Consider the following 21,458-nt stretch of genomic DNA (forward strand, 5'->3'; position numbering starts at 1 on the left):
ATAGCATTAATTACCCTATTTAGCAGATAGCAATCTCATTCACTCTTTAAACGCTGCATTAAATAACATAACTCATCTCTTCCCCTCCGCAATTAACATCATAACATCACACATTCTCATTTCCATTTTAATAACTTCCCAACAACACGCCACCTCTGATGATGGTGATGTGTGTGTGTGTGTGTGTGTGTGTGTGTGTGTGGTGTGTGTGTAAGTGCATGCGTGCGGTGGGTGCATTGTTGCATAAAGCAACCTAATGTCAACATCTCTGTGTGCTGGTGGTGACTGGTAATGAATTTAAAGGGTGTATATGGATAATTTAACAGGGTAACAACTTACAAAACAACTCAACAACCACCCAGTAGCCTATTCACAACCAATAGTAATCTAATTTCACCTTATTTTAAAACTACTTTTTTTGTGCATTTGCAGAGACATTCTGAAAAACTGTTGGATTTCTATCAATTGCTCTGTGAGACATCACTGCGGGAACCACTGAGTGCACTGGAACTGCAAACATTGTGCACATGTTCAGCATTTTAGCCATCTTTATTAAATTATTTTGCAACATAATGTTCTGACAATAGCCCAGTAGTCAAATTACATGTCACAACCAGGGTTGGGGTCAATTCCATTTCAATTCCACTCAATTCAGAAAGTAAACCAAATTCAAATTCAAATTCGAATTCCACATTTTCCTAATTGAAAAGCATTGAAGTTTGGAATTTCGATGTAGTTCCTGAATTGACTGGAATTGAAATGGAATTGACCCCAACTCTGGTCACAACGTTTTGGATAATTTACAGACGTGCATGTCGATAGAGTGATAAATAGATTACATGGTTATTAGCAAAGTACATCACTGAAATGTGCCGATCATAACAGCTGTAATATCCTAATATTAACGCAGTAATTTTGTAATGTCAAATATGAGACGCAGGGATGGATTGATCAGGGGATGTTCATTCAACAAACAACCCATTAGCTGTCCAACTCAATGCCTATCCAGACGAGTAGCCTACTCATAAGTCCAAAAGGCTACAGTCATAAGGTCTGAATACTAGCTGCCACAGTCTCATCTTAGAAAACACGCCATGGTCTCTGCCTAGAAAACACCTCAGACTAGCTAGCCTATTATTCAAGCCATTATAGAGTACCACAGTATGAGTCATAATACCCATACAATCTAGAGGTCAAACACATTTTTCCCATAGTGGATTTTAGAAACACTTCAAATAAGGGCTGTGTTTCGTGTAGGCTTACCCTGGCGTGATGTGTTGATAACCATGTAAATCTCTCTCGGACAAGGTGTCTTTTATCAATATATTTGCCTGTATTAGATCATTAGTACAGTTGTAGGCAAGGTTATTTAATGTTATTTAGTCCTAAATGCTATGGTGGGTTTTAAATTAATTGGTATTCACACGTTTGTTTCTGAGGTAGAATTACTGTCATGTTATTGATGCCAAATTGCAAACCTTATTTGCACCTTCACTATTCCAGAACCAATGTGTGTGCCTGAGTCTTATCACCTCTCAACTAGGTAAGCTGTTTCAACCTGGAACACTATTCTCCTGCTTTGGTCTGTTTCAGTCATTGCAGGAAGTCCTGAAGAAGGGTTTTGTCCCAGCCCAGCTCTAACACCTGACTTAAATCAATCAACATAACGAATCACAGCGATATGCTATGATTTGTAATCAGGTATGAGCTGGGCTGGAACAAAAGCTTATACACACTCCTGCCATTCAGATCTGGAGCTATCCCCCCCCTTTAAGTCATTATTCTGGACTATTGAGAGCTCCACTCTCAAGTTGAAGTTTAACTTGTTGACTGATGCCAAGGCGGCAGCGGCTAAGAAGAAGGGAGCAGCTGCGGACCAGAAAACTGCAGCCAAAAAAGCACCTCCCCTGTCTGTCTGGTGAGTAGTATTGGTTGGTACTGTATGTGCCTTTAGGTTCATCTCCACGTGTAGGTTATTGCAGGGGTTCCCAAACTTTTTCACTCAGGCCCCCCTTCCAGAATTGGGGAACATCCCGTGCCCCGCCACTGCCCGTGCGTGTGTGCCATGTCTATTTCTATGGGCACAAACACTGTTCATGAAACAAACTGTTCAGACCCCTCTTGTTGGCACATTGAAAATGTTGCAGGTTGAAGCTTATTTCCTGCAACTCTATGCATATTGCCATGTCTAAAATGTATTCATGTGATATTTGAGTGACTCAAACATTACTACAAAATCTATGGGCTAAAAAAACCTAGCTAAAAAACATTAGATGACATGGGCTAGTTGATCTGGACATTTCTGACAAGTTATAAATAGCTCTCTAAGGTATGCAATGACTGACATGACCAGAGGAACTGATGATGCACTACCCAATTTCGAAATTGCTGACCCCTTGTGAGTAACCAATGTATTTTCATATTATAATGCTTGCAGAGCTGTCTAATAGGAGTATGAATCTGAGCTTCCTGGGCATTAGAGAGGAGACATGTCATACTCATCATCGACATCTCTAACACACAAATACTGGGGCAGCCTCTGCTATTGTAATATGCTGCAGTTGATTGACTGGTTCCCCGAGTGACGTCAAAGTCCATTGTTCTAGAATGCCAAACATTCAGAACGTTCAAAAGTGCTTTGCAAACTGTTTGTTTAAAATTGATATTGTTAAGTTTTTGGTTAATATGAAGAGACAGATAGAACTATAGAACGCTGCTGAAATGAATCCCTGAAAGCTTTTGACTGCTCCCAGTCTGTCAGTATCTCCATGCAGTATAGTGCTGTTATCTGTAATGGTTTACCATGGGCACCTTGTCTCCAGTGTTCACTAGGCAGAAATCGGAAGAAGACGGTCCAAAACGCAGTGGAACAGGGAGGTACTATCTTAACTTGTATAATAAGAAATGTTCCTTTTCCGTTGCACAGCGATGATAAACATTTTGCTATGGTGTTCCCTAATGAACAGGACCTTGTAGAGAACTGTACACCCACACACAGAACCATACAAACTACACACACCTACACCTAACAAATCAAATTTGATTTGATTTGCTTGATTGCCGTCTCTCGAGCTCTACAAAACCAGTAGCCTCCTAAAGTACAAGCAAACTTCCTTGAGAAAGGACCAGTTGCGGGACCAATCTGATGAAAACATTATTCTGTTAAGTCCTATTTCCTGACTGCTCTGCCTTTTAGGGAGTAGAGACCATTAATCAGGCAGTCGATGGGCTGTCAGCAGATGATATGATAAATAAGAACACAAAATGAATCATGTTTTCATCAGATTGGTACCGCTATAATTACCAACGCCTGTTTCTGGGGTTCAAGGCACACACACACACACACACACACACACACACACACACACACACACACACACACACACACACACACACACACACACACGCACACACGCACACACTGTTTGTGGGGGCGAGACTGAAAGACAGACACACAACCAGACACAGCCAGATAGACACGGTAATTTCATGGCTGTGCGCCTGAGTAATACGTCCCCACGTCCTGATCCAGATGGCGCAACGTCTTCCTCTGCGGGGGGAACTAATGATGTGGGTTGCGTGTTTCGGGCGTAAAAACAACAATAAGCGCGTCTTTAACCTTCAACAGCAGCCTTAGCGTGTGTGGGTATTACTACAGATACAATGAACAGATATCAATTACTGGGCCCACTGAGGGGTGGTCAGATGGGACAATCCAAATCCATTTACAGGAATAATCAAACACACCCACAGGGTTTGATGGACCAACGCACACACGCACACACAGCACAGTGACATTGGGAGGTGTGTGTGTGTGTGTGAGGGGGTTTAGGGGCACCTGTGTGACAAAGATGTAATCTAGCCAATGAACCGACATGCCCCTAAGGACACACACACTCAAGGTCCTCACTAGTATAGTAATATCAACAAACAGTGTAGTTTGGTCAGGTTACCTCCACAGTGCCCGTCTCTCTACCCAGTCGTTTGTGGACAGAGCAAATAGCAGAGCTGATTACACTACGTTTCCTCTGTCAGCTTCCTCTTTATATTGTCTGACGAGACAAAAAACATCAATCAATCAATCAATCAATGAATCAGTAAGTCAGTCCTTAAGTCAGACATATACACAAAATACACAAAGTGCAGGCCTGAGCAAGAACAGTAGATCATATTGATGTGGTTCACTTCGGCAGGCATAAAGATCTGATATTCTGTGCAGGCTTGCATCTCACCTGTGTGTATACCTAAGTGATGTGTTTGTGCGTCCATGCATGTGTGTGGTCTCACCTGTGTATAACTGCCATGCCTTGAGTGATGTCTCCTCCGCCATCCTCTAAATCTGATTGGCTGACAGCTCGCACTTATAGGTGTCTTCTAGAATGGGGCGTCTCTCAGTCAGGATCTTAGACCACACACTCTCAACTAGGGACATCAACTCTGTAACACACACTCAGCTCGATCTTATGGGTGATGGGTCCCTCAACTAGGGACATCTGTCTCTACTGTCACACATGCGCACATAGCACTACCTCTGTCTGACTGTGGAAGTGCGGCTACTCTTGATAGGGAAAAGATGAGACAGGGTTCTCGGCTGGTGTTTCTTGTGCGTTTCACACCCAAAGCCTTCTGGGTAGCTGTAGGGCACAGACAATACCCCACAGCATAGACCTACAATGAATACAAAGCATCCATGATCACAAAGCCAATCATAAACCAATCACATGACTAACTCTTCAACACCCTGTGTATGTTGTGTGTGTTCTTGAGTGTGCGCACGCACACGTGTGTGTGTTTGTGTGTGCATGGGTGCTTACACATGTGCGTACACATGTTACCTACCTGTCAAATAGTATCAACAGTAGACAGTGCAGTAGGCATGTGTTGAAGTTCACTCTGGCCTTGTAGTTTACCATGACTACATCCCAACACGCCATTACCACTCGCAGTGTCCTGAAGACAGCTTCCTGTTCGGCCTGTGTGTGTCGTTGGCGGGACAGGAAGTAGAGCAGGCCTGGGTTGGTGTTGATGTAGAGGGAGGAGACTTTGTTCTCTCTCTGTGATAGGCCTTTCTCCAGCACCTGACAGGAAACAGCAGGTGAAAAGTTCAGACCATTGCAGATAGGCAGAAGGCCTGCGTTCCAGGCAGGCTACGTTGCTGTCGCGCTGTGTGCAATAGCGGTTGCAGCTGCGTATCACGTCAATGACTTCGCAGTCAGACATCAGGCTGCTATATCAAATGATGCGGTTAGCTAATTTGTTTAACCGTTTTCGTTCTGAGATATGGCAGGCGACTGCAATGTAGTCAGCCTGGAATGCCACCAAAGATTTTATGAATAGAGTTGACATGACTCCTTACTTACTATGTACATGAAGGACAGTACTTTTTATCTGAGCATTCTGTAATGTTACTTACACCCATGGCAGCACATAGCATTCAGAGTGTTTCCCACCAACACTATATGGTCAGCCAGGAAGGTGAGCAGGTTCTCTGGCTCAACCAGAAACATGCCGCTGAAGAGTTTCTGCAGAAACTTTTGACTGGAAAATACCACGTCCTCCATCTGAGTGGCCATCTGCCCCTCAGGTCTCTTGGAGTTTGCGTCTGGTGACAAAGAGGGAGAAAGATCTGTTGAGTGACACAATACAATGCTTTATTCCCCTTTGCATGGAAATTCAATTTGTGATTGTGTGTCTGTCTGTGTGTGTGTGTGTGTTTGTGTGTGTGTGTGTGTGTGTACGTGCGCGGTTGTGAGTGTGCGTGCATGTGAGAAGTGTGTGTGCATGTGTGTGTGTGTGTGTGGGTGTGCATGCGTGAGTGCATTCAGTGCATTCGGAAAGTTTTCAGACCCCTTGACTTTTTCCACATTTTTTACGTTCCAGCCTTATTCTAAAATTGATTAAATTGTTTTGTTCACTCATCAATCTACATACAATACCCCATAATGACCAAGCAAAAACAGGTTTTTAGACATTTTTGAAAATATACATATAAAATAAAAGCTGAAATATCACATTTACATAAGTATTCAGACCCTTTACTCAGTACTTTGTTGAAGCACCTTTGGCAGCGATTACAGCCTTGAATCTTCTTGGGTATGACGCTACAAGCTTGGTACACCTGTATTTGGGGAGTTTCTCCCATTCTTCTCTGCAGATCCTCTCAAGCTCTGTCAGGTTGGATGGGGAGCGAAGCTGCATAGCAATTTACAGGTCTCTCCAGAGATGTTCGATCGGGTTCAAGTCCGGGCTCTGGCTGGGGCACTCAAAGACATTCAGTGACTTGTCCCGAAGCCACTCTTGCTTTGTCTTGGCTGTGTGCTTAGGGTCGTTGTCCTGTTGGAAGGTGAACCTTTGGTTCAGTCTGAGGTCCTGAGTGCTCTGGAGCAAGTTTTCATCAAGGATCTCTCTGTACTTTGATCCGTTCATCTTTCCCTTGATCCTGACAAGTCTCCCATTCCCTGCCGCTGAAAAACATCCCACAGCATGATGCTGCCACCCCCATGCTTAACCATAGGGATGGTTCCAGGTTTCCTCCAGACGTGACGCTTGGCATTCACGCCAAAGAGTTCAATGTTGGTTTCATCAGACTAGAGAATCTTGTTTCTCATGGTCTGAGAGTCCTTTAGGTGCCTTTTGCGGGCTGTCATGTGCCTGTTACTGAGGAGTGGCTTCCGTCTGGCCACTCTACCATAAAGCCCTGATTGGTGGAGTGCTGCAGAGATGATTGTGCTTCTGGAAGGTTCTCCCATCTCTACAGAGGTACTCTGCAGCTCTGTCAGAGTGACCATCGGGTTCTTGGTTACTTCCCTGACCAAAGCCCTTATCCCCCAATTGCTCAGTTTGGACGGGCGGCCAGCTCTAGGAAGAGTCTTTGTGGTTCCAAACTTTTTCCATAAAAAAATGATGGAGGCCAGTGTAGTCTTGGGGACCTTCAATGCTGCAGAAATGTTTTGGTACCCTTTCCCAGATCTGTGCCTCGACACAATCCTGTCTCTGCGCTCTACGGACAATTCCTTCGACCTCATGGCTTGGTTTTTGCTCTGACATGCACTGTCAACTGTGGGACCTTATATAGACAGGTGTGTGCCTTTTCAAATCATGTCCAATCAATTTAATTTACCACAGGTGGACTCCAATCAAGTTGTAGAAACATCTTAATGATGATCAATGGAAACAGGATGCACCTGAGCTCAATTTCGAGTCTCATAGCAAAAGGTCTGAATACTTATGTAAATAAGGTATTTCTGTTTTTTATTTGTAATACATTTGCAAAAATTTCTATAAACCTGTTTTCGCTTTGTCATTATGGGGTATTGTGTGTAGATTGATGAGGACATTTTTTTATTTAATCAATTTTAGAATAAGGCTGTAACGTAACAAAATGTGGAAAAAGCCAAGGGGTCTGAATACTTTCCAAATGCACTGTAGGTGAGGTATGTGCATGAGTGCATGTGTTGTGTATGTGTACTCTACCCTGTGTGTTGAGGTATGTGTTATGTCCATTCTCCTGGCTGGTCATGTGGATGACCTCCATGAGAAACTCAAGCAGTTCATTCTGGATAACCTGTCTCTGCCCCAACGACGCTCCTTCTGGGGAATACTGCAACGCACACACACACACACACACACACACACACACACACACACACACACACACACACACACACACACACACACACACACACACACACACACACACACACACACACACACACACACAAACACACACACACACACACACACACAGATGAAAAAAAATGTATGAACTCACTAACTGTAAGTCGCTCTGGATAAGAGCGTCTACTAAAATGTAAATGTGTTTAGCTGTAGTGTGTGACTCAATGAATATGTTGCCTCTCTGTCTCATAGGCGGGCCAAGAGTGACACCTTCTGGAGAAAGCAGGGAAATACTGTCATTTAGGAACAAGTGTGTATATGTGTGTGTTTACCTCCAGTAACAGCAGCAGGGTGTGTGTGTATTCCTTGGCAGGCAAGTTGAGCAGCAAGAGGATACGGATTAAGTCACACACCTGCTTCCTGGTTGGCTGACACTCCCACTTAGGCGCCTCCTCCTGAGGGAGAGGAGAGTAGAGCTAGAACATCACTATTTATCAAAACCCCCATTCTAGGTCTGATGTCCCCTCAGGAGAGCAGAAGAAGAATACACACCTCAGGGGAAACACGGTGCTGGCGAGTGTGTCTAGGAACTCCGAAGAAATCCATAGTTGGTCTCGGGGCAGGAATTGAATCACACTGCTGGGAAACTGCGACTACCAAGATGCATCAGTGGCAGACAACCGCTATACACGGAGAGAGACGACAGACAGGACAGCATTTAGATTGAGGAAGGGTGTTATACTAAGTTCATACTGATGACTTTAATAGTAACCATTTACAATGTTAAGTGCTTTGAGAGTACTTTTGTGCAATTGTAGTCAGAGTGAGAAGGTAAACTAATTTCTATGTTATGTTTTGAACCCAGTTTTCTCACCTGTGTGATGATGGCCTTGACCAGCTCCAGTAGCATGGCTGCAGGCTTGGAACACAGCTGTAGGGTAGCAGAGTTTGTGTACGCTGTGCTTTCAATCACTGCTTGCAGAACCTCATCCAGATCCAGCTACAGAGGAGACCACATATACACACAGGACTGTCTGAGCTGATGAAGTCACAGAGAGAAGACAGTAGTTGATTACAGATCAACACTGGACTGTCTGGACTGAAGCTATGGGCTACAGCAGAGAAAGGAGATAATTACTGGCAGTGGTTGGGCTAAGGGTTAAGGATGGGAGACCACAGATACACACGTTAAATGTGCATCCAGATGGAAAAAAAACTCTAGACCACCTTTACTCCACACACAGAGACGCGTACAAAGCTCTCCCTCGCCCTCCATTTGGCAAATCTGACCATAGCTCTATCCTCCTGATTCCTGCTTATAAGCAAAAACTAAAGCAGGAAGCACCAGTGACTCGGTTAATAAGGAAGTGGTTAGATGACGCAGATGCTAAGCTACAGGACTGTTTTGCTAGCACAGACTGGAATATGTTCAGGGATTCTTCCGATAGCATTGAGGAGTACACCACATCAGTCACTGGCTTCATCAATAAGTGCATCGATGACGTCGTCCCCACAGTGACATACCCCACCCAGAAGCCATGGATTACAGGCAACATCCGCACTGAGCTAAAGGGTAGAGCTGCAGCTTTCAAGGAGCGGGACTCTAACCCGGACGCTTATAAGAAATCCCACTATGCCCTATGATGAACCATCAAACAGGCAAAGAGTCAATACAGGACTAAGATTGAATCGTACTATACTGGCTCTGACGCTCGTCGGATGTGGCAGGGCTTGAAAACAATTACAGACTACAAAGGGAAGCACAGCCGCGAGCTGCCCAATCACACAAGCCTACCATACGAGCTAAATCACTTCTATGCTCGCTTCGAGGCAAGCAACACTGAAGCATGCATGAGAGCATCAGCTGTTCCGGATGACTATGTGATCACGCTCTCCGTATCCGATGTGAGTAAGACTTTTAAGCAGGTCAACATTCACAACGCCGCAGGGTCAGACAGATTACCAGGACGTGTACTCCGAGCATGCGCTGTTCAACTGGCAAGTATCTTCACTGACATTTTCAACATGTCCCTGACTGAGTCTGTAACACCAACATGTTTCAAGCAGACCACCAACATCCCTGTGCCCAAGAACACTAAGATAAACTGCCTAAATGACTACCGACCCATAGCACTCACGTCTGTAGCCATGAAGTGCTTTGAAAGGCTGGTCATGGCTCACATCAAAACCATTATCCCAGACCCACTTCAATTTACATACCGCCCCAACAGATCCACAGATGATGCAATCTCAATTGCACTCCACACTGCCCTTTCCCACCTGGACAAGAGGAACACCTACGTGAGAATGCTATTCATTGACTACAGCTCAGCGTTCAACACCATAGTGCCCTCAAAGCTCATCACTAAGCTAAGGACCCTGGAACTAAACAGTTCTGACGGACTGCCCCCAGGTGGTAAGGGTAGGTAACAACACGCTGCTCCTCAACACGGGGGCCCCTCAGGGGTGCATGCTCAGTCCCCTTCTGTACTCCCTGTTCACCCATGACTGCATGGCCAGGCACGACTCCAACACCATCATTAAGTTTGCCGACGACACAATAGTGGTAGGCCTGATCACCGACAACGATGAGACAGCCTATAGGGAGGAGGTCAGAGACCTGGTCGTGTGGTGCCAGGATAATAACCTCTCCCTCAACGTGATCAAGACAAAGGAGATGACTGTGGACTACAGGAAAAAAAGAGGACTGAGCACGCCCCCATTCTCATCAATGGGGCTGTAGTGGAACAGGTTGAGTGCTTCAAGTTCCTTGGTGTCCACATCACCAACAAACGATCATGATCCAAACAGACCAAGACAGTCATGAAGAAGACACGGCAAAGCATATTACCTCTCAGGAGACTGAAAAGACTTGGCATCGGTCCTCAGATCCTCAAAAAGTTATATAGCTGCACCATCGAGAGCATCCTGACTGGTTGCATGGTATGGCAACTGCTCGGCCTCCGACTACAAGGCACTACAGAGGGTAGTGCGTACGGCTCAGTACATCACTGGAGCCAAACTTCCTGCCATCCAGGACCTCTATACCAGGCGATTTCAGAGGAAGGCCCTAAAAATTGTCAAAGACTCCAGCCACCCTAGTCATAGACTGTTCTCTCTGCTACCACACGGCAAGCGGGACCGGAGCGCCAAGTCTAGGTCCGAAAGGCTTCTTAACAGCTTCTACCCCCAAGCCATAAGACTCCTGAACAGCTAATCAGCTAACCCCTCTTTTTGCGCTGTTTCTACTCTGTTTATTATCTATGCATAGTCACTTTAATTCTACCCAGATGTACATATTACCTAAATTCCCTCGACTAAATGGTGCTCCGGCACATTGACTCGGTACCGGTACCCCCTGTATATAGCCTCCCTACTGTTATTTTATTTTACCGCTGCTCTTTAATAATTTTTTTTAATATTTTTTTTTACTTATATATTTTTTACTTAACACTTTTTTTTCTTAAAACTGCATTTTTGGTTAATGGCTTGTAAGTAAGCATTTCACTGTAATGTCTACACCTGTTGTATTCGGCACATTTGACAAATACCTTATATAGACAGGTGTGTGCCTTTCCAAATCATGTCCAATCAATTTTCGCTTTGTCATTATGGGGTATTGTGTGTAGATTGCTGAATTTTTTAAATATTTAATCAATTTTAGAATAAGGCTGTAACGTAACAAAATGTTGAAAAAGTAAATGGGTCTGAATACTTTCCGAAGGCACTGTAACGCTTTGTATTCAGGACATAAAGTGTGACACTCTGGCTCCAGGACTTTTGTATTTGAGCCAGGGTGTATTGTGTTTTGTTGGGTTTTGGGTGATTTTCTATGGTTGCATTTCTGTTACGTTTATTTCTAGGTTTGGTCATTGACTCCCAATCGGAGGTAACGAGTGTCAGCTGTCGGCTCGTTATCTCTGATTGGGAGCCATATTTATACTGTGTGTTTTCTCTTGGGTGTTGTGGGTTTTTGTTCCAGGTTCAGTCATAGTCACTGTAGGACTTCACTATCGTCATTTGTTTGTTGTTTTCGTGGTTGCTTTTATTTTAATAAAGTCATCATGTTCACTCCACGCGCTGCGTATTGGTCCGTTTCCTCAGACGATCGTGACAGAAAAACCCACCATAAAAGGACCAAGCAGCGCGTCCAGGAGCAAAGGGTCTGGACATGGGAGGAACTGTTGGACGGTAAAGGGTCCTGGACTTGGGAGGAGATCCTGGATGGTATGGATCGCCGACCATGGAACGAGACGGTGGAGAGGCGACGGCGAGAGGAGCAACGGCATCGGCAGGGCCATCGTCGGAAGGACGGGAGGCAACCCCAAAAAAAATTTTTTGGGGGGCACATGGCAGGCGGCTGGGCAGCAGGAGGCTGCCACAGGGAGAAAAGGAGAGAAGGCTAACGGAGTACGGGAGCCATTGGCGAGTAGAGGGAGGGAAGTGTGTGTGGCACGGCGTGAAAGACTGATGTGTGTTGCCAGTCCGGTCCGGCCCGTTCCTGATCCTCGGTTGAGGCCAGTGGTGTGTGTTCCCGTGCACGGACCGGCCTGTTCCTACTCCAAGCACCAGGTCCACGGTGTGCTACGCCAGCCCGGCCCGGCCTGTTCCGGCCACTCGCACCAGGGATACGGTGCGCGTCGCCAGCTCAGCCCGGCCTGTTCCTACTCCACGCACCAGGGATACGGTGCGCGCCGCCAGCCCAGCCCGGCCTGTTCCTACTCCACGCACCAGGGATACGGTGCGCTCGCCAGCCCGGCCCGGCCTGTTCCGGCCTCTCGCACCAGAGATACGGTGCGCGTCGCCAGCCCAGCCCGGCCTGTTCCTGCTCTCCGCACTAGGCCTTATGTGCGTCCCCAGGGTCCAGCATGCCCTGTTGCTGCTCTCCGCACTAGGCCTTATGTGCGTCCCCAGGCCAAGCATGCCCTGTTGCTGCTTCCCGCACTAGCCCTGAGATGCGTGTCCTCAGCCCGGTACCTCCAGTTCCGGCACCACGCATCAGGCCTACGGTGCGTCCCCAGGGCCAAGCATGCCCTGTTGCTTCTCCCGCACTAGCCCTGAGATGCGTGTCCTCAGCCCGGTACCTCCAGTTCCGGCACCACGCATCAGGCCTACGGTGCGTCCCCAGGGCCAAGCATGCCCTGTTGCTTCTCCCCGCACTAGCCCTGAGATGCGTGTCCTCAGCCCGGTACCTCCAGTTCCGGCACCACGCACCAGGCCTACGGTGCGCCTCAGACGGCCAGAGTCTGCCGTCTGCCCAACGGGGCCTGAACTGTCCGTCTGCCCAACGCCGTCTGAACTGCCCGTCTGCCCAACGGGCGCCTGAACTGTCCGTCTGCCCAACGCCGTCTGAACTGCCCGTCTGCCCAACGGCGCCTGAACTGCCCGTCTGCCCAACGCCGTCTGAACTGTCCGTCTGCCCAACGCCGTCTGAACTGCCCGTCTGTACTGAGCCTGCAAAGCCGCCCGTCTGCCATGAGCCTTCAGAGCCGTCCGCCAGACCGGAGCCGCTAGAGCTCTCCGCCAGACAGGATCAGCCAGAGCCTTCCGCCAGACAGGATCAGCCAGAGCCTTCCGCCAGACAGGATCAGCCAGAGCCTTCCGCCAGACAGGATCAGCCAGAGCCTTCCGCCAGACAGGATCAGCCAGAGCCTTCCGCCAGACAGGATCAGCCAGAGCCTTCCGCCAGACAGGATCAGCCAGAGCCTTCCGCCAGACAGGATCCGCCAGAGCCGTCCAGCCAGGATCCGCCAGAGCCGTCCAGCCAGGATCCGCCAGAGCCAGCTAGTCAGGTACTGTCCCTTAGTCCGGTGCTGCCCCTTAGTCCGGTGCTGCCCCTTAGTCCGGTGCCGCCCCTTAATCCAGTGGGGTTTAGTTGGGGGGTGGTCATGTGGAGGGGGCTACGGAAGCGGATAGTGACTAAGGTGGGGTGGGGACCACGACCTGGGCCAGAGCCGCCACCATGGACAGACGCCCACCCAGACCCTCCCCTAGACTGTATGCGGGTGCGCCCGGAGTTCGCACCTTTAGGGGGGGTACTGTGACACTCTGGCTCCAGGACTTTTGTATTTGAGCCAGGGTGTATTGTGTTTTGTTGGGTTTTGGGTGATTTTCTATGGTTGCATTTCTGTTACGTTTATTTCTAGGTTTGGTCATTGACTCCCAATCGGAGGTAACGAGTGTCAGCTGTCGGCTCGTTATCTCTGATTGGGAGCCATATTTATACTGTGTGTTTTCTCTTGGGTGTTGTGGGTTTTTGTTCCAGGTTCAGTCATAGTCACTGTAGGACTTCACTATCGTCATTTGTTTGTTGTTTTCGTGGTTGCTTTTATTTTAATAAAGTCATCATGTTCACTCCACGCGCTGCGTATTGGTCCGTTTCCTCAGACGATCGTGACATAAAGTTAATTTCTTAGCCAATTTGTTTGCAGTTTTACTTTAGTGCCTTATTGCAAACAGGATCCATGTTCTGGAATATCTTTATCCTGTACAGGCTTCCTTTTTTTCACTCTGTCATTTAGGTTAGTATTGTAGAGTAACTACAATGTTGTTGATCCATCCTCAGTTTTCTCCTATCACAGCCATTAAACTCTGTAACTGTTTTAAAGTCACCATTGGCCTCATTGTGACGTTTTTAAAACATAATTCTACTTTGCTAAATTCAGGCTGTAACACAACAAAATGTGGTAAAAGTCAAGGGGTGTGAATACTTTCTGAAGGCACTGTATTATAGAAGAATCACACACACTATTCGGATTCCATTTGTGCTTTAGTCCTTTCTGACTATCTAATGAACGAGGTAAAGGATGTTACATTATAGAGTTCAATGGACGAGGCAGAGAAATACCAGTTAACATGTTTACTGAGACGATAATATGGCAACAATACAGGCATAGATCCAGGTCGTTGAACCGATACAGACTTAACCCTTTAAAGGACAGCACAAACAGAAAAGCCTGGACCGAGCTATTCAGTTCACACACAGTACTCAGATGTATGAGGTATGGGAGTATGCAGTCACAGAAACATCAATGACGAGCGGCTAGATATGTTATGAGTAATAATGTATAATGCATTCAATTGCCTATCGAGAAGTAAACAAAGCAAAATCCATGTCCCATCTCTTTCATGGTTCTGTTCAGTCAATTAAAACAAGCAGGTCATGAAGAGATGAAAATTAGTCCAGACATAAATAAATCACTAAATCATAAATGATTTGGGGTAACCATTTTTGAGGACTAAGCTAAATGTGATAAGCTTCTGCTAATTTAGTGGTCTAATCCATCAGATATGTAATGTGTGTGGCAGAATGCAGGAAGAAATGTGATTAACAAGAACTGGAGTAATCACAATGCCTATCAACACACGCCAACCCAGGTCACACAATCTGATTGCCATCTGCTTTAACCAAGTTAACACACATAAACACACTTGCACTCACACACACACACTCGTATACAAATACACGCACACACAGATCGTCTGCGAGTTAGTAACCCCTTCGCTCTGATCTATAAAATTGGACACGTACAGTAAGACGCTAACTCACTTAGATCTAATCAGGTTTATCAGCCATTCTCTGATGTGAAAGAGGTCCTAATCTTCAGAGAGCTACAGAACAAGGCTGGATGGGTAATCGAATAGCACCCTGGCTAACAGCTAAACCTGTATTAGCGAATCAATCTGCATTTGTCTGTAATGCAATAAGGCTCCCGGAGGATGAGATAACAAATTCACTGGCTTATTATGCTTTAAACGTGTTACAATTTGTTACAATTAGACGTGAAAATGAAATCTGCAGATCAGTCCATTTCACCTCATGCTTTAGCAGAATGTGTTGGACAACAATGCATAATACATTAGAGATCAATGTGTGTGTGTGCGCATCTGTCTGTGTGCAAGCATGTGTGCATGTGTGTGTGTTTCTGCAATTAGGGTTAAGTGCCTTGCTTAAGGGCACATCGACAGATTTTTCACCTAGTCGGCTCGGGATTTGAACCCACAACCTTTCGGTTACTGGCACAACGCTCTTACCCACTAAGCTACCTGCCACCTGCCGCCATCTTTATGTAGGAAGCCATCCCCAAGTCACGGACTGATACAGAGAGAGAGCGAGAGAGAGAGAGGTTTTGGGATGTGTGTACATGATAGATCGTACCATTTCTTTGGATAGACACAGGTATGAATTAGAGGGGAGAAAGATAAGAGTGGGATATAGTGAGGAAAGTTGCTAGTGGTGGACCCAGGGATCGAACCAGTGCCTTTGGGGCAAATGTTGGTTGCACTCTCGCTAGACCAGACTCCTACACTTACCTGTGTTTCTGATGGAGTGTAGGGTAGGGCAGCCACTACTCTGAGCATACTGGTGGTAAGAGATCTCTTACCCACCTCTACAGCTGACTGATCTTGGGGACCTGACAGAGAGAGAAGAGATCACTGTGTGTGAGAAAGACTGAGAGGCTCTGTAGGCTCCATATAAGACTGTATATGTGATAACGTCATCATTACAATTATACACAAGTACCTGCTCCTCCAGAATTCCTGAGTATCTTGGCCCTCCTGCGTAGTTCTCCCAGCAGAAGTTCCAAAATACCTCCATCACTGATAACCTACGCACCTGTTACAGTGTGTGTGTGTGTGTGTGTGTTTGCGTGTGTATATGCTGCTGCGTATACAAGTTGGCCCTGTCCCATGACCACACGGTCCTGATGGTGCTTTAGGATCTGGCTGCAGAAAACACAGTCCTCCAACCACTGGAAGGAACCCTGGAGCAGACGGAACGCTGATAAGTTCTTTACCGCAGAGCCTGGAAGGACAGGGGTTAAAGGTTAGGCAAAAAAGGATACATTCATTTATGAATCTCAATAGTACTAAGTGCTTTAATCCTTTCATCATCTCCTTCCTGTAATTTGCTCAGAACTGAGAACACATGATAGGGAAAACTTTTGGTGCAGACCCTCTACACTGAATCTTACTAGATGAGGAGAGAAAGCCTGAAGCAGGAGGTACACTAGGGTCAGATAAAGACAGAGAGTGTAGTGGAACAGTTTTTTGGGGATATCATTTTCATGGCAAAGAGGGACTTTGCAATTAATTGCAATTCATCTGATCACTCTTCATAACATTCTGGAGTATATGCAAATTGCCATCATAAAAACTGAGGCAGCAGACTTTGTGAAAATTAATATTTGTGTCATTCTCAAAACTTTTGACCACGTCTGTATATTTATATTCCGGACTCTGACATTACTCGTTCTATTTTGGGGAATTTGTGTGCATTGTTTTGTATTGTTAGGTATTACTGCACTGTTGGAGCTAGAAACAGAAGCATTTCGCTGTACCTGCGATAACATCTGCGATAACATCTGCAAAATAAAATGTGATTTTAGCTACTCTAGTAGTTTATTTGTACAGCCCTCTTTTACCCACTAAAACTAAGTGTGCAAGGTTGATTCAAAGTCTTTGAGGTGACCAGGACATGAGTGTGCACCAACAGGGTGAGGAGACAAAGTAGCCAGTGGTGGTTGTAGTTCTCTGGCCTGACCAGCTTGCACAGCTAACTGGTCATTCTGGGAAAGCTGCAGCACCAAGGGCAGTATCCTTCCTGTATGACTGGCGGGGTATTGGGGCTGTGGGGTGATCAGTTTCCATTTCTACAGTTCGGTATAGGCAGTCAGCAGATGCAGCTTGCATGCCAACGAGACCCAATGACTAAATGGATTGTTATCCCAGCCTAAATGACACTGGGGATACTCCAATAGTGGAATGGTTGGTGGTCTGGTTGTGAAGGAAAGTCTGTGAAAGAGCTGTCACAAATAGACTTGCCTTGAGATCTTTCCAATGCCTAATAGGCCTGGAGGTGGAGTTTTTTTAATGTTGGCAAAAAGTCCTGCAGGCCACGTCCAACATATTTCTTTATATTCCTTTGGAAGTTGGGTAGGATGATAATTTGTCTGTTATTAACTGTGGGTGGTTAGCATTGAGTACGGAACATAATTACAAATACACTGAACAAAAATATAAACGCAACATGCAACAATTTAAAAGATTTGACTGAGTTACAGTTCATATAAGGAAATCTGTCAACTGAAATAAATAAATTAGGCCCTAATCTATTTCACATGACTGGGAATACAGATATACAGTGAGGGAAAAAAGTATTTGATCCCCTGTTGATTTTGTACGTTTGCCCACTGACAAAGAAATGATCAGTCTATAATTTTAATGGTAGGTTTATTTGAACAGTGAGAGACAGAATAACAACAAAAAAATCCAGAAAAACGCATGTCAAAAATGTTATAAATTGATTTGCATTTTAATGAGGGAAATAAGTATTTGACCCCTTCTCAATCAGAAAGATTTCTGGCTCCCAGGTGTCTTTTATACAGGTAACGAGCTGAGATTAGGAGCACACTCTTAAAGGGAGTGCTCCTAATCTCAGCTTGTTACCTGTATAAAAGACACCTGTCCACAGAAGCAATCAATCAATCAGATTCCAAACTCTCCACCATGGCCAAGACCAAAGAGCTAGACCTACACAAGGATGGAATGGGCTACAAGACCATCGCCAAGCAGCTTGGTGAGAAGGTGACAACAGTTGGTGCGATTATTCGCAAATGGAAGAAACACAAAATAACTGTCAATCTCCCTCAGCCTGGGGCTCCATGCAAGAACTCACCTCGTGGAGTTGTAATGATCATGAGAACGGTGAGGAATCAGCCCAGAACTACACGGGAGGATCTTGTCAATGATCTTAAGGCAGCTGGGACCATTGTCACCAAGAAAACAATTGGTAACACACTACGCCGTGAAGGACTGAAATCCTGCAGCGCCCGCAAGGTCCCCCTGCTCAAGAGAGCACATATACAGGCCCGTCTGAAGTTTGCCAATGAACATCTGAATGATTCAGAGGAGAACTGGGTGAAAGTGTTGTGGTCAGATGAGACCAAAATCGAGCTCTTTGGCATCAACTCAACTCGCCGTGTTTGGAGGAGGAGGAATGCTGCCTATGACCCCAAGAACACCATCCCCACCGTCAAACATGGAGGTGGAAACATCATGCTTTGGGGGTGTTTTTCTGCTAAGGGGACAGGACAACTTCCCTGCATCAAAGGGACGATGGACAGGGCCATGTACCGTCAAATCTTGGGAGAGAATCTCCTTCCCTCAGCCAGGGCATTGAAAATGGGTCGTGGATGGGTATTCCAGCATGACAATGACCCAAAACACACGGCCAAGGCAACAAAGGAGTGGCTCAAGAAGAAGCACATTAAGATCCTGGAGTGGCCTAGCCAGTCTCCAGACCTTAATCCCATAAACAATATCTGTGGAGGGAGCTGAAGGTTCGAGTTGCCAAACGTCAGCCTCAAAACCTTAATGATTTGGAGAAGATCTACAAAGAGGAGTGGGACAAAATCCCTCCTGAGATGTTGCAAACCTGGTGGCCAACTACAAGAAACGTCTGACCTCTGTGATTGCCAACAAGGGTTTTGCCACCAAGTACTAAGTCATGTTTTGCAGAGGGGTCAAATACTTATTTCCCTCATTAAAATACAAATCAATTTATAACATTTTTTACATGTGTTATTTTCTGGATTTTTTTGTTGTTATTCTGTCTGTTTTTCCAGGAATTGTGTCTAGATCCTTGCGACATGGTGCCGTGCATTATCATGCTGAAACATGAGGTGATGGCGGCGGATGAATGCATGACAATGGGCCTCAGGATCTCATCCCGGTATCTCTGTGCATTCAAATTGCCATCGTTAAAATGCAATTGTGTTCGTTGTCCGTAGCTTATGCCTGCCCATCCCATAAACCCACCGCCACCATGGGGCATTCTGTTCACAACATTGACATCAGCAAACCGCTCACCCACACGACGCCATACACGCTGTCAGCCATCTGCCCCGTACAGTTGAAACCGGGATTCATCCGTGAAGAGCACACTTCTCCAGTGTGCCAGTGGCCATCAAAGGTGAGCATTTGCCCACTGAAGTCGGGTACGATCGCCGAACTGCAGACAGGTCAAGACCCTGGTGAGGATGACGAGCACGCAGATGAGTGTCCATGAGACAGTTTGTGCAGAAATTCTTCGGTTGTGCAAACCCACAGTTTCATCAGCAGTCCAGGTGGCTGGTCTCAAATGATCCCGGAGGTGAAGAAGCCGGATGTGGAGGTCCTGGGCTGGCGTGATTACACGTGGTCTGTGGTTGTGAGGCCGCTTTGGACGTACTGACAAATTCTCTAAAACGACGTTGGAGGCGGCTTATGGTAGAGAAATGAAAATGTAATTCTCTGGCAACAGCTCTGGTGGACATTCCTGCAGTCAGCATGCCAATTGCACGCTCCGTAAAAACTTGAGACATGTGGCATTGTGTTGTTTGACAAGACTGCACATTTTAGAGTGGTGTTTTATTGTCCCCAGCACAAGGTGCACCTGTGTAATGATCATGCTGTTTAATTAGCTTCTTGATATGCCACACCTGTCAGGTGGATGGATTATCTTGACAAAGGAGAAATGCTCACTAACAGGGAAGTAAATAAATATGTAGCCAAAATGTGGGATTTCTGGGACGTTTTATTTCAGCTCATGAAACATGGGACCAAGACAGTGTAATTTGTAGACTGCAATTTGACCTCAAGAATCCCAAACAGATATATTTGACTAAAACATAATCATTTCAAACCATGCTTACATTTGTATCCGATCACACAGAGATTTCTATTATGTGTGGGAAGACTTTTGAAACGATTTCCAAATGTAAAATCACTTGGAGCTGATTTTCTGGTATATTTACAGTCTTATGTCCAACAATAAAAAACGTTAAAGAAATTGTTCCGAAAACTTGGGGGGCCAAATAAAATCACATTTGGCCAGCGGGACACCAGTTGGGGAACTCTGCAGTACAGGTACACAAATCTGAAAAATATCTCATTTAAAACGTGTACATATACAGGTGATTAAACCACTATTCAATGGTATTGTGGCAGCCATATTGGATTTGGAGTCAAATCTAGGGGGCCCCCTAACGTAATTACAAGAGTAGGGGCAGAACACATAAAAGCCACAGAGAACCCTTTGACTGGAAAAAAATACATTTTTTAGTGTCTGAGCCCACTTGCCTTAGAGCTGATTACAATAGACACAACCTCAAAACACGTGTAACTGTATGCATTTTTGTCAGGCTGAATGAGAGTACATTTGACTTGGAAAGTTGTCTATTGAACAGCTACCAAAAAGAGAAGTTTACATTCATCATAAATATTCATAGTTCATATTTCCGCCCAGGGTCGGCATTATGGGTGGGCCTTAGGGGGCCTGGCCCGCCCTACAGTACCTCCTTGCCCATCCAAATAAAATATTGAAATATTGATCATTTATTTGACCGAGACGCGCGCTGACAAAGACGCATCAATCTCAGATAAAGCATACGAGCGAGCGAAACAGCGCCCCTCTGTCTCAGTATGTGTAGGCCATGTATCTGATGCTGTCTGGACCAAAAGAGTATGGCATGTCATACTATTTCTGAGGAGCGCCGTTTCGCTCACTCGGATGCTTTTACCCAGTGATATAGTTTCAGCAGAGAAGAAGAGGCGAAGCGAGAGGGCTCACTCTCGCCAAAATCTGTACAGAATAGGCCCAATGCGTTTCTATGGGCATAATATGTAGACCTAAGCTTGTCGACTGCCTTCCCGCCTTTGGGACAACGACTCCAATTGTTAGGGCGGAGACATGAGCATCTCGTCATTATACCGATCTCTGGTTTCAGCCTCTTGCAAATTGGAAAGGATAGTTGGCGGATGCACAGTGCACTGTTAGGATGCTGGCTTCCCTTAAAGTA

Source organism: Coregonus clupeaformis, chromosome 37, assembly GCF_020615455.1.
Source record: "Coregonus clupeaformis isolate EN_2021a chromosome 37, ASM2061545v1, whole genome shotgun sequence".
Taxonomy (NCBI): domain Eukaryota; kingdom Metazoa; phylum Chordata; class Actinopteri; order Salmoniformes; family Salmonidae; genus Coregonus; species Coregonus clupeaformis.